A 15322-nucleotide genomic window follows, 5' to 3' on the forward strand; every position below is an offset into this window, starting at 1 on the left:
AGCCTGTGCTGTGCCTGTTTACACAGTTAGTACAACACTCACACTCTGCCAAGGACGAGTGATTTTCAACACTGCTGATACTGAAATGCTGTTTGAAGGAAAGGTTCTGATGGTCACAGCTACTGAGGGCAGCTGTGTTACACCTCTGTGTACATGTCAGAAACATGTCCAACACACTTGAGGGCTTGAAACATGCACATTGGGACTGATCTAAGTTGGTGATGTGGTAACAAATCACTATCTTATCAGAAGCAAAATTGCCAGATAAGCTGCTTGCAATTACAGCAAGGTTATGTGCAGAGTCTAATGTGGAGGGCAAAAGATCATTCAGAAGAAAGATGTTAGGAGCAGTTAGTTCTTTACTTTTCATCTTCTGATGCATGTGCTTCCATCTGTCTTATCATGGAATGCTGTCCATCAAAACAGTTTTCTGAACAGCACTTCCTAAGATGTTGATTTATAAATCAGATACAAATTTGCACAAGATCACTCTGACTCAGCTTTGAATCTGACCTAAAAGTATTTCTTGTCATATGGAAGCAAATTATGGTGGAGCAATAAAACAACAGAAACATTGCTGAGAAACAAACATTGGTGCTATTCTTGGCACTGGGATGCTGCTGAATGTCACAAACAACTGACAGATCAGAAACTCGTGTCTAAAAGAAAGTAGGAAACCAGTAGCTTACATTGTCAGTATTTATTAAAATATACTCTGCCTGGTTTGTAAAAAAACAAGGTAGTTTTGGCCATCTTTTTTTTCCCACAGAAGCATGACCACTACTACAAACCCTGCCATCTTCAAAGCATGGCAAGTACTAAGACCTACCAAATGAAGTTGCTTTAGCATGTCATGATCTAATTTTAAAAGTGAGATTTAGAAGTTAATATTCCCTTCCATTCAAATAATCACCTGGAAATCTGAGGGGTTTTTTTATACTTTTATGTACACTCTGTTCATTTTTACTCTCCATAGAAGGAGAGACAAGAAAGGTGAAGGTTGGGTGTGGGGACATCAGCCTAGAATTGGAAATGCTTTGCATTTTCTGGTAATCTCATATGCATTATATGCAAACACACAGGAATCCATCAATGCTGAAAGATCTGCAAACAGTTCAAAGATGACAACTTTAATTCCAGTACAAAATATATTCCCAAATGCAGCTCGTGTCCAGAAGATATAAAGAAGATAGGTGTTGTGGTTTGTCTTTGGGGTGGTTTTTTTAAAATTGCATTATATTACTCATAGACCAGAATAATGGTTGTTTGGGGAGGAGATGGTTGAGGTTTTTTTCCCTCAGGGACTGAATAAAACCTCTGAGGATGGCCAAAAAAAACCTAATAACAATTAATCTGAAGTGTTTCAAACTCTGGAGAATACTTTTTCCTTCCTACATCCTCTCCCCTTTGGTACAGCTGCTGGCAGAGAAGGTTAAAAGTTTTTTGCTGTGGACAGGGATATAGTAGTTTCAAAGTCCTGGAACATTAACATGCTAAGTATACCAGTCTTCCTATGTATCAAGTAGGGATCTTGAAAAAGATGGAGCTGCTGGAGAAAAAAAGAGAAAAGGGACTGTTATTTTACAGTTTTCTATCCTCATTATCAAGCAAAGCCCAAAAACCCCTGTCACTGACCAGTACATCAGGACAAACCCCATAGCAAATATGTGATGCTCTCGCTCATGAAACTGGAATTCCAGAATACAAAGAGTGCCTTTCAGATAAACTGGCCTAGTTCACCTGTACAAAGAAAATAAATTTATTACATTCACATTACACCTTCTGGAATTCTCAGAGCACCATCTGTTTTTAAGCAAACAATTGCAACTCATAAAGTAATATAGCTACAGTGATTTACAGAGAACAGTTCAGACCTTTATCCCCAAGTACGATGACAGAAAATTACATACTTTTCTGAATCGATGCTTCCTAGAGAGTCAGGATCAATGCAGATGTCCTTTTCATTCCTTAGTATTGTATCTATTCCTAAATTGGATTAGATTAAATAACATTAGAGTGATAGATAATACCACGCATATCTTTTATCTCAATTTGACTAAACATTTGCAATGGTCCTAAAGCAATGTTTTTTCATTTGAATCTTCATGTACACAGCTGGAGATTCAACTGAATTTCTATTTCCTCTTAGTCCTGCTACTATCTTTGATGAAATTTATTTGGATGTGTGCAAATGGACAACTCTGACATGGAATTAATACAGACCAAAATTAGGAAGAAAAGTGGGAAATAACATAGTATCTCCAACAACTCTTTCTGCTCTAGGTACATAAAAAGGAAGAAACTTTGGGGCACAAAAAGCATAAGACAGTTCTTTACTGACAACTGCACTCACCCCTAAGGAATCAGGATCAACCTTTAATCAGGTCCCTTCTAGTTTAACTTTCAGGACCTCTCTAGTATAGCTTAGATACTGCTGGTATAATGGCAAGCTTCAGTCTAGAAACAGTCCTCATCTTTTCATGCTTGGTAACATAAAACCAAAAGATGTTGTGTTCTGACTGGGTGTCCTTCTATTTAATTACTTAAAAAATTATCTACCTCAGTTTTTCCATCAGCAACAGCTGCCTTAGATCCCAGAGATTTTTGTATTGTACCTGATGGAAGAAATAACCAAATACAGATAGTTTGGTTGTATTCTGCAGTGGTAGTCAGCAGTTATATTATCCCTGCTACTACTGTTGTAAGAGATTCTGAAAGACAGAATATCTGAAGATGAGGTTCTGAATTAAAAATGTTGATCTAAAGCCATTGTGAAATTAGCTCTGGAAATGATTGGATTTCAGGGGGAGGAAATTGTGTGATAAGGTGAGTTAAGTAGCAGTTTCATTTATGGTGTAGTTAAGCTGAAATGTCAGGATTTATCAATGCTGTTGGAAGGGTCTCAATAGTTTTCATAGGAACTGGGTAATATTGGTGTGCATTTAAAGTTCAGGCCACTCTCAATTCTTCACTTGTCTTTCTTTTAATGCAATATTCCAGCCTTTCATTTTTATGACAACTGCCACCAAAATCAAAATCAATTATTTAGGGCCAAACACTTGGTGTGGTTGTGACTGGAGAAAGAATTTTTTAAAAAATCAAATCCATCACAGATTGCCAGTATGGCTTGAAGGAAGATGGGCAAAACCATGAGAGGCAAAAAAGTTTGTGAGTCTTTTTCCATATGGCTCTCTCTCCAGTGCAAGTCTAACAAGCCTGAGATCCAGTGGTTTGGGAGAATTATGCCATGGTCAGAAATATGGTTTCAGATACACTGATTTAGTTCCTATCTCTGCATTTCTCTGTGGATACCTAAATTACAGAGCCATGCAAAGAATGTGACAAATCATCACAGGGAGCTTGGGGCTGGATGCAGAGCTCTGGCAGAAGTGATCCTTAATTCCATGTTACTCTGAACACCTAGTTCTTCTGTGCCCTCTAACAAACAGGAGTTACCCCCCAGCAAGACTTCTTGATATCAGCAGGCTTTGGAATACCCCAGCCATTGCTTTCTCTTCTGCAGTAGGATTTCTTCACAAATTGCTGGGGAAGTTGTAAAGTGCTGTTATTTCTCTACATTATCTCAGTACTAACCTACAAAAGAGGATGCACCATTAACTGACCAAATGGAACTTATTATCCTTTCAGGCTACTAGGATAAATTTTTAACCCTGGACAGTAAAGCTTGCCTATAAATTAGCAATATAATTTAAAATACCTTTTTGATATTTGCAACTTAGGCATGATAGTTTAGTGGCAGTTTTAGATGATAATTGCAAAGTTATAGCCAAGGTAAAAATTACTACAGGAACAGATGTCCTAAGGGCATAACAGACTTTTGATTCCAGCGTGATCCAAAAAAGGTGAAGGTGTGAAACTAAAAGGCAGCTGGAGAAGTTTGAGAAAGAAAACAGGGAAGCAATCAACAATCTTCGCAGAACCTGTTAAGCAGTAATTACCAGGAGTTCAGATAACATGCTCTCCTAAGTGATTTGTTCATTCATGGCCACAGAGATTTAAAACTGATACCCACAATTGCTGCCATCATGCTCAACATGTACTTTTCAATAGTGTTTTAGTACTGGCATATTTCTAATATCAGTTGACAAGCAGATTCACGTGAGACAGAGTTGGAAAGAGCATCTTTCCCTTGCTGAAGATTTCAACACTTTTATATGTAACTGTTTAAAGCTGAGAGGTAAAGACTAGCTAAGGTTATTGAAGAGATCTGCTGCCTTTTTCCCCACAGGGTAACATTCAAACATGACAACTGGAGCATCAGCCTCTAGTTCAAATCTTTCGGGGAGTGGCATTTGCTCAAAACTTGCAGGAATAGAGAATAATGACAAAAAAACCCCTTAAATTTTTATGCAATATGGCAACTAAAACTCAAAAGATTCATAACTTGAAAAATGAAATATTCTAATGCATGCACCTACTACAGTTAAAATACTTGGAGCAATTTGACAGATACATTTAGATTCTGACTTGTTTCTTATCATCAATGTTAGAATACTTAATTAAAAAAAACCCAAAACAAACCACAGACACCCATTCAGTTCTGTGTTGGGTTTCCTACAGTTGGGAACCCCTCTGGCTCCATTTCATAGTTGCATATGAGATTATGAACAAATTCAGAGTGCTGAAAAATATGATGCTAAATGTGCTGCTCACAGGAACTGATTTGAGAAATAAAACAAGAATTTAGATTTCAAAGCAAGCAAGGACTCGAAATATTTAAAAAAATAGATTATTTCATCCAGCTTTCACCATTATGTGTGGTATAATGTGTAGAAGACCCAGGTTAAGGTTAATTATCCTAAGACACTGAGCTTCTTCCCTCACCAAAGTATAAACGCATTTCGCACAGAGCTGAAATTTGATATTTACCTGTGTCTTTTAATTAGAGAGAAACTTATTTAATTGCATGGACTTCTTTGGTCATGTGTGTGTTTGGGTTTTTTTTTTGTTTGTTTGGGGTTTTTTTGTGGCAATATATCTTCTCTCCAATATTTGCAAACCACGCCAAGGTTTTCTGAGCAAGCATAGAATTATGCTGATCCTGGTTTAGGAGACCTTTTCATAAAGGCAAGAAGCAGTAGCAGTAAACAGTTTTACAAAACTACATTTACAGGAAACATTTTATAGGATGCTAAAATTAAACTTGATTGAGGGCATTTGTTAAAGAGCTAAACAAATTACAAGAACTTAATAGAATATTTTAAGCACTTTAAAAGGAAGAAACCAGATCTTTCCCCTTGTACAGTTATCTTGAAAAGCCTTTTAAATAAATAACACTATGACATTTGATATAATTAGTTTCAAAACCTATCATGAAATGGTATCCATTTAAGGGTTTCTATTTAGCAAACTATCAGGGCTTTGGATTAGGGGAAGAGAATTCTGATGAACAATTAAACAAATGTCATCTCTTTACTCAATCCACTTTTATTTGTTTAGTGAAGAAAACATTAATGGAAATGCAGATACATTAGGACATTATGATAACTAGTACATTAATAATGCAAATAGCTTAAGAAGGTTAATTACTTCTTAAATGAGTAGTTACTGTGTAATGTTCTTCCTTTGCAAAATGCACCAACTCATTCAAAGATAAAAGCAATTTCGTTTTTTTTTGTTGGGTTTTTTTTTTTTTTTTTGGCTGCAGCTACTCTTGAAATATACATAAGCATTTTGACCTGTTGGGATTGAAAACAATTATCAGTCAACAATTATAGGCTGAAGTCCAGCATTCAAAGATCAGGAATACATTATCAGTGAAAAATCTTTAGTCTTTACACAGCATCAAAAGCAGACAGTTATTTTTGTGACTGCTAAAACGTGCCTTTCCCCAAAAGGCCAAAACATAAGCACCACATTTGAATTTCAGACGATAATTGCTGCTCTTGAAGACAATTAAACCACAGTAACTGCTCCCTTGGTTTGCATGAATGCATTCTCTCAGTTGTTGTAGCATTGTTTGAGATCCAACATAGAAAGTCAACTGTCTCTGTTAGATTCAGACAAATAATTGAGCTGCTTTCTCTGGTTTAAATTAAAGTATAACTGTTTGATAACTGGGATTTCAACATATCTACTCTTTCACTAATTACTGACGATATGAAAAAAGTTCCAGTGTATCCTGCCACAGAGCAAAAGTCAAGTTCTGTTGCAGTGAGATCAGCATTTGATGGAACAAGTCATAGAATTAAATGCAAGTTTCTGAAGGAAGCTCACTTTCAGAATTATTATTTATTCTTAGGTTTGCAGTCACTGCTTTTGGCTTCAACCTCTTACAAGTTTCCTAAGATTTCCTAAGCCACAAGCAGAAAGAAGCCATCCAGTACTTCAAACAAGAGGGAAGCTAACTTCTGTCAAGTGTTGTGGTAGGAACCAAGGTCACACTGCTCCTTGCAGTTACTAATCAAATGTGGGATGGAGAAATCTCCCTTCCAAGCTGTCTGTTGTCCTTTTGCAGAGGCTGTTCTTGCAAATTAGTGTTATTTCTGTAGTCCTCACTGAATATTCCTAGTTATTTTCCCCATGGGAAGCTCAGTTTTCCTTATTTTGGTCCTTAGTTTGCAAGCAGTGCCACTGAAGTGACACATTTAGGTATTTTCCTAACACAGTCTCATGCTCCAGTGAACAGGTACAGGGTGGGCTCTTGATGAGCACTGAGCTCTGCAACCTCCACAAGACCTTTCACCATACAGGGCTGCTGACAACTCTCCACTCAGAGGTGCAACCCAGCACTACAGAAGGTGAAATCTAGCTCTGAAACACTTCCAAGTAATTATAAATACTGCATTACCTCAGCTTTGGGGGTTAGGATCTTTGTTAAAATATATATAATTATTGACGTCTCTACAGGGTTGGGAATGCTCTGCATGCTGGTTCAGTACCTTGGAAAGCAGGGATTTGGTTCCCTTCAACACTTCAGAAAAACATGCACAATGAATGTCAATATTTAGTACCAACAACAGCAAAAATTAGCCCTGAGCATTGTTATACTTAATAGCAGCTGTTAACATAACAGCCTTCATGGATCAGTTCAAATTACACATTCTTAAACATTTTTCTATTAAGATTTTTTTCCATGCTTTTTAATTGTGGATCCTGAGATTTCCTCCATTCTGCTAACAATACGTATTTGGTGCATTTTCCTAATGTTGACATACCTAAATCTGACTGCCTATGGCTCAAATGATTTTAAAAGTCCCATATTTTCAGCCATAGTGTCAAATATCTATAATTATCCCCTTCATTTTCATACCAGGTCTTACTGTCATGTCCTCATTCCTTTTTTCAGAGAATTTCAGTCCCTGTGTTTGAGTATTGCATTGAAGAAGACATTTTTGTAATTTGATAATGAATTATTATGGCGTAACAGAATCCATTAGTTCTCCCTGAGTCTCCCTAAGTCTGAGCTGTTGGCTGCTCTCTTCTTACTGTCAAATATCAGAAAGTTCCTACATATAGGGAAAATGCAAAGTTTGAGAAACGACTATGCTTGCAAAGTGAAGTTTCCTGTTTAGTTTCTCTAGCTACAAGGCGACAAAACCATACTGTAAAGATTAGATAACAATGACTCACCTAAGAGGAAGATTTTTTTTTCACTCTTCTTGTGGAAAAAAATGCTGTAAAAGCACTCTCTCTGAAGTCAAAAATATATTGGCCTTTCCTGTAACATAAAGTTTTCACAACATTGGGTCGTTTAGTTTTAATTTTAGGGTTAGATTGTACATTAAGACCAGTATTGTAATCACCAGCTATACTTAAACAGTAGGATTTTGTGATACTGACATGAAATGTGGACACGGCCCCCTCTCTCCGTGACCACGCCTCCATTTAGGACTTTCTAATCACTATAAAACATTTCAAAACTTACCTTGCTAGGTTTCAGATTTGTAGCTTCTCAAGAGGGAAAAAAACAGTGTAGTAGTGCTGGTAACTATTTTTGGGCACCGCTCAAAGACATTTTTAATAGGTGTAAATTCTATTCATACTTTCTTGCGGGTTTTAAATATTAAATGAAAGAAAAACGGTCATTATTAACACGACACATTGGAAAGAAAATGAGTTCATAAATATTTTTGCTATTACTTAGTTACAACATTCTATTTCTATTCCCTGTGGAAGCAGTATTAACATTGAGCATAATTTTTGAGGCACAGACCGTATGCAGCAGAGATAAGGCTGCAGTCCCAGGAGCTGCTGCACAGCTCCCCCGTACATCACCCTGATGAATCCTAACCATTTATATCCTGCTTTTTACCAGTTCCTGTAAGCAGGGCCAGCTGGTTTGGCCTTACTGGAACTGGGCAACAGAGCCATCTCTCATAATATAGATTAACCTGCCTCACAGTCTTGTGATAAATGTGCTGCAATTTCTTGGTACATTATTTATTTAGTTTGTTTCTACTTGCTAGATCTAAAAAATTGCCATTGAATTTCTAAAATTTTCCCGTAGAATTTATGCACATGTATCTAACAGGAGAGGGGAGATAACACTTGAAAAGTCTGTTGTTGATGAAAAAGTAAAAGCTTTTTGAATTTTGCTTTCTCATACCAGGAAAAAAATTAAAGAAGCAAACAGCATACCTTGAAAAGTCAGATTTTTTCATTAACTATAAATTTTAATAAAGAAACTCAGGTGTTTTGTTGTTTTTTTTTTTTTAATAGATAATTTCTTGAATAGGTGGTTTATTAAAATCTGCCTTAGGTCACAGGAAGCTCAGGAACTATCGATTGGATCAGTTATTGCCTTCATTGTTCACTGTTCAAAATGAGCTCTTCTTTGCCTGAGGTTGGTCACCAAGGTCATCTGATGCCATTTATAAACCTATCAGCAGAACACCCACACAGTTCCAGAGGTTTTGTGCCTCTGGAATGAAAACTCATTTGAAATCTACACAAAGTTTGCCTAATTTCTTTTCCCAATTCTAAGCATTTGGATCCTGTTTTAAACACTTATTGTATTTAATTAAAATTCTCCACTGATTCCAGTGAGATTGTAACGAGTCAAAACTGGTTACCATTTAAAAGCACCAAGGCTCAGAGGAGGCAAAAGGAGGGACTCACAAGTATTTTCAAAGTGATTTAAAAAACCAAAGTCTCAATTAGGCAATTGTATTCATCCATTCCCAATCCCCAGCTCAGCAAGGAATTCAGTTTATCAGCTGCAGCATACAGGAAGGTATGTGCCTGTGCCTCCATCAGCCCAATCCACTCCTCATTCCATTCACACTTCCCAATAAGAGGTGTGCTCATCCTCTTCATGCACGGGTCTGGAAGGAGCAGAATGCAGCTTTGGGGCAGTAGGAATTAAAGAGGAGCTCCAAGGTTTGTATTTTAAAGAGAGTTTGTGCTTATGGTCTCATACCCATTGAGCCTGCTTTTTAACTGAGCCTGCCAGCAGCACCCCTGGAACCAAGGGCCAGCCAGCAAGTCTATTGTAAAGGAGGCTTTTGAGAGTCTACCTGTAAGAATTCACCCCGAGATGAAATTTGGCATCAAAGGCCCTGGCATAAAGCTCGCTTAAAATGACACGAGTGCAGAAGAAAATAATTTCAGATCTAATTCAATATTTCAATGGGGAACTCTGGAAAGTGTTCAAATCTGCTGAAAATCTGGCTTTTATAATATTGTCTCCAGGAAGGTGTCTGATAGAAAAGTTTCAGTGCCAGGCAAGAACAGAATTATCCTCCATTTAGAAGGAAGTAAATAGATCATTTCTCTCTGACCTCCAAAGAGGAAGGACTATTCTCTCCACACGGCGGTGAAATGTAATAAAAAGAATGATACCCTTGGGATCCCTTCTACCAACAAAAAGCTACTGAGCACACTAACAGCATAGATAATCAAGGTAGTTGCATGAAAAATGAGAAATTTAAAGGATTGCTGGGAATGGGACTCTGGCCAGTAAGAAGAAAAGGCTTACGGACTAGCTAGGGGCAGTGAGTATAATTTAATATATTTCTGGCAGAAAACAAATAAGAAAGTACTCATCTGCAATTACAGGAGATGTCATCTCTTTTGAACTGGAGTTTGCAGAATCTATTTGTAAATACTGCTGTGTTTTCTCCTCGCCTCCACCCCTATGGCAGCACAAAGCCTTTGCTCTACCCTGGCATTAGTAACATATACACTAAAAAGTTCAAAAAAGATTAATACACTTTCAAATAGGGTAATATTTCACATTTCCACTACACTGCACATTGTTTGCAGTTTCATTCAGAAAGATATGGATAAAATAAGCATTTGGAATTTCAAGATCAGTGAGGTTTTTCACAGTGCTGTGTAAGAGCATCATGGTTTTGCTCCAGGAAAACCCTGCTGGCTGTAGTTTCCAGGCTCTCCCTGTCCTTGGAAGGGAGATGTGGAGAGTTGAAATGTGTATTCTGAAGGACAGCATCCATCTTTGTGCCAGCCCACTAGGCCTGACCCGTCTCTGGGGATTGTTAGAACGACAACTGATCTGTGTGGAACATGGAGCATGTTCACCTGAGCCCTTCTCTCTGTCGCACCGTGAGGATTTGGGCACTGCCTGCTCACCAGAGCCAGCACTAGGTGCTCCTCTGCACACCAGGATGTGCTCTACAGGATTGCACCCTGGGTTTGGTGTTCATAGCAGGTTTGGTCCTGCCTCAAACCTTTCTCTGAGTGTTTTGCTAGGAAAACGGAACTCCTGGTTTCAGTGATCCCAGCTGCTGATTTCAGTGGGGTCTGCCTGAGCAGGGCAAATTCTGCTCACCATATTTATATAACTGGGAAAGATTCTGCTAATTTCTCTTAAAAGAACTTACCTGTACTGCCAGTGCTTTCACATCCTGTTTGTTAACACAAGACTCTATGTTCCTTAGTCTGTGCTAATTCATCCTGTGGTAGGTATTCTCTGGGTGAGCTAATGCTTTAGCAAGTCATTATTCAGCATCAAAGTTTTCTCACGATTATAACCAAAAGATTAAGCATGTAAACTCCAGTGTAAAGCACTGATATATTAAATTAATATCTCGGATTAACAATGCCATTGAACATCAGTGTGGTATCAAAATCCTTAACATAAGTAGGCCAGTTGCCATGGAGATGGCAAAGTTTCAGAATGATTTCGTAGTAATGACAACAACTTTAGAACCTAAGTGCTTCCAAATAGTCTATAAAGCTGCAAAAGGAGGGGCAAAACAGCAATTGCTATTCTTGAAACAAGTTACAAGATACAAGTTCAAGATACCTGATATTCTGAGCAGGTGTTTCAAGAAAAAAACAAGTATTAGCAGTTTCTTTACAAATACCAATGGTGTATTTTTTTTTACAGAGCCCCAGGTTTTGTAGTGAGCAGTATAGCCCACATTGCTTTGAATTTAGGGTGCTCAATGCCTATAATATCTGGGGTTTTTGCAATTTTCTCTGTTCTACATATGCACTTCTCTTCATTAAGGATGAAAAGAACCAACAACAAACTGTTTACCCTGCAGTACAAGTTAAAAACTTACTTAGCAGCTCATGAGGCTTAAAACCCTACGTAAGTTGTGTTCCTCTTTGACCAAACATTAACTTGGTCCTTTGAGAGGAAGAAAATAATGTGTTCTGTAAGGTTGTTGTCTTCTGTGAATCAGACTGAAAGTGTTGATTGCAATCAGTGATAATTTGAGGGAATTTTTGAGAGGCTAACATGGCATTTCTCTGACTGGCTGAAGATTAGCTTATGTCCATTCATCCATATTTTGTATCTTTGCAAAGCAAGTGACGTAAGTGACTCCATTGCAAATTACAGCCAAATCCACTGAATTTGCTAGACCTGTGCAACAGAAACTCTGACATGAGTGGGGAACTGATCCCCCCTTTACCTTTCTGATTTTATCAACAGTGATTTCTATCACCAGCAAAAAAAGCCACAAAAAACCCGCAAAAAAACAACCTAAAAAAGGAAAAAAGGAGAAACAGAGAACAAATTCTCCCAATGTAACCCCCACATTTTGATTTTATATAATGAAATGCAGTGATATTAAGTAGAAGTCAATAGCAGAATCTTACAGGGGGCAGTTTGACTGCAACACCATCCAAGATATGCAACAAGCAAGAGGCTGACTTGTTGATGCACATTTTAATGGACAGAGATCCACAGCAATTACTCTTTATCTATGAGTGAATTATTATTCTATGTAAATATTAGTGAAAGAAGATAATAAGTGAGCCAGTTCCTGCTTTCCTCTAGTAAGAGACTGACACAATAATTAGTTCCATTAATATGAGCTCCTCAGTGACACTTGAGGAAGCACAGGATGAAGAAACCTCATGGTCTCAGCATAACTGACTGAAAGGGAGTTTAACCTTCAGGGGTTTAGAAAAACACTGGCCTAACAGTACCAGAAGCTTAAATTCAGTGTCATTTTTTGGGGGTAGAAAGCACCTATTAATCTCCATCTATTCTAGAATTAAATGATAACTTTTGTAGAGCCTATGTTTTCAAAACTTCTGTGAAAGCAAAAGCAATGCACAGCTTCATGGAAGAATTATCATACCCATCTTTTGTGAAAGGAGTTGATACTGAGATCTGAGATAGGTTTGTTTGGGGAGAACACAGTTACAGGAAACAAATTCAGAAATGAAACACTAAAACATCTCATTTCACCAGAGAAAGCCAAATCAGAAGGGAACATTTCTGATACAAGTTGATGCCATTGTTAGCAGAAATAACCTGTGCATTTTAGCAGTCACGTAGGCCTTGTCTACGGGGATTTTTCGGTTACATATGGGGGTTTTGCCCCTGTGTCTGTCAGATAAATCAAAGAGCCAAATGAAAATCTACTACTCAGGAGCACTATTATATTATGGCACACCCCCTGAAGGGCTGCAGTTTCGTAATGAAATGAATAAATGACAAGGAAGCAGTTTGATATCCTGAAAGTTCTACCCGTCCTTTAGGACAAGCATGTCAGGATAAATTCCATTTAATTACACTACACACAAGCTAAAAAAAAAGAGAGAGAAAAAAAGAGAAAAAATAAAATCCAAGCATTATTTTTTTGTCTGAGGCTCCACGTGTGTAATAGTGAATTGACCTCATTTACTGCTGCACTACTTCATTACATTATGACTCCACAAAGTGACACTGAAACGGATTTCAAGCAGCACAAAACTAGAGCAACAGTGTTCAACTAGGCCCACATCTCAATATTTCAAAATGGGCCATGGACAAAACAAGCTCAGTGTTGATTATTAATGTAAACTCCAGCAATTGCTGAGGGTTTTTGTTCCTGCATGTACAAGCTCTACAGAAACAAAAGCGTTCAGCAGTTCCCCATAACTGGTAGTTTGAAATTTTGAAACAATTAGCACAGCAGGAGAATGCACACAATACCCAAGTGTTTTCCACATGTTAAAATTCCCATAAAGTACACAATGCCTATAATTTTCTGTTATTTTTTACAGTAGTATTTCAAATCAAATGCCAAGAAAATATATGGTGGATCTTGTTTTAATTTAACCTGAGGCTTGCAATGGAGTTACTTCATTGGCTTTGCTGAATTTCTTGACAATTAATATCTGTGTCTAGGAAAAAATGTTTGCTTTTCCAAATGTAGGCTTTCTTCAGAGTTTTATGTCAGGAATGTGAGAAGTTACCCCACACCTCCTTTTCAAACAGTGCTACAATTGCTGGTAACTTAAAAGGGCAGAGACAGATACAAAATATATGCTGTCACATAAATTCTTCATAATGTTACAAAATACTAAAACAACACCAGCCAAGTGTGCTATTCTAAACAAAAAAAATCATGCCATGTCATCTTCAGCACCCTTTCTGGGCTGTGTAATGTCAAAGACCAGCCACTGATAGCTTTATAGCAAACATTACAAATAAAATCAGCTCTCAACAGACTGATGTGTGCAGGAGCCTGCCATTCACACCACCCCCAGGCAGCTAAGGGAAGGATCTTCCAGGCTCATTATATTTAGATTTAAGCAGCTCCCACTGAAATCAGCAGTGAGATAACTGACTTCAGCAGAAGCCAGTTAAAGCCATCAGAGTTATGCTTTGTGCCCTATCCTAGTAAAAAAAAAAGGACTTTGGTGGAAGTTTTTGCCATGAAAAAAAAAAAAAAAGAAGAAAAAAGAGGTATTGTAAAACCACTTAGATTACTTACAGGAACTGGGGTGTTTCCACTGAGGAAGAAGAGAACTGAAAGGATCAAGTAAAAATTTTGAATACTGCATCTCTATGGTTTCAGCTTGCCCAGCTTGGTTGTAGAGCCACCTTCTGGTTTCAAAGAACAATTTCATACTTGCTGACAGTAAGAATGTGTGTGTGTGTGTGTACTTTAGTTATGCATTTGGAAGTGTTTCAATTCTCTGCTTTAAGCTGCGTTAGGAAAATGACCCAGAAACACTGTGGATTCTGCTTTGTTCTGAATCCAAATAGCCCAGTGACACATTTGGAAATCAAACAAGCTCTACCTTGGGCTCTTAGGACCATTTCTGATTATATAAGAAACTGAAACTGCAAACATGAACTCTGGGAAGTGGTGAAAGGACTCAATAGGTCCTTTCAGTGATAGGAGTCAATAGAAACAGGATGGGGACAGTTCTGGAGAGATCCTGGGAACACTCTCTTGCCACGGTGCACTTGCCTGCTGGTTTGACTTCTAATGTTACTTTTTGAAGCACAGAACCACCTCATTAATTCCATTTTCTTGATGTCTGACCATTCCCTGGTTTGGGTTGATTGCTGTAAGTTTTAGCTAATACACCATGACATTTTGAACTGATTATAGTGTTAGAGGTGTCTGCCAAATGATTACAGTCCAGAAAGAAAACTCATCATACAGCATCTCAGGCAGAGCATGAGTGTTACAGTGTCACTCTGGTTTGAAATAAGTTTTTCCTACAGCTGTGTGATTAGAGATGGCTGATCTGATCCCAAAATAGTCCTCATGTATTTCAGACAGACCAAGGATTACAAAGGCACTGAGTGAGCAGGTTCTCAGTGGCATCATTATGAGACATGGGAGGGAAATACTAACTAAAAAAAATGTTATAGCAAAAACCCTCTTTGTTTTCCATTTTGAAATGAAGAGGCATGGGCAAGGGGTTGATTGCTATCCCAGAGCATCAGCGACCTGTGGCTGTGGCTCAGAGGAGGAAAGGAGCCCCTCACACTGACAGCTTAATCTGTGCCTTCCACATTCCAGATAACTGCTCTAATCACAGACCACCTCATTTATCTTGGAGCTGTTCCAGGCTCTATAAGCAATTTCATTCCCATTAGAGCAATGATGTGAACTTTCATCTGCCACCTACATGTCAGGCAAGATTCCTTACCACA

The 15322-nt window shown here is 38.0% G+C and overlaps 1 long non-coding RNA gene across 2 annotated transcripts; it reads right to left on the reverse strand.

Annotated features, from left to right (window-relative positions):
* Positions 1 to 280: 280 nt before the first annotated feature.
* On the reverse strand, positions 281 to 14307 carry LOC143694497 (uncharacterized). 2 transcript variants are annotated; one of them, XR_013183000.1, is made up of 4 exons: positions 14145 to 14307; positions 7594 to 7681; positions 1911 to 1986; positions 281 to 1740 (listed from the first exon to the last, which is right to left on the reverse strand). It is a non-coding gene; the product is annotated as an uncharacterized LOC143694497 (long non-coding RNA). The 2 variants fall into 2 exon arrangements; XR_013182999.1 differs by having other exon boundaries at positions 281 to 1549; positions 14145 to 14296.
* Between the last annotated feature and the right edge of the window lie 1015 nt (positions 14308 to 15322).

Source organism: Agelaius phoeniceus, chromosome 7 (assembly GCF_051311805.1).
Source record: "Agelaius phoeniceus isolate bAgePho1 chromosome 7, bAgePho1.hap1, whole genome shotgun sequence".
In the NCBI taxonomy this organism is placed as follows: domain Eukaryota; kingdom Metazoa; phylum Chordata; class Aves; order Passeriformes; family Icteridae; genus Agelaius; species Agelaius phoeniceus.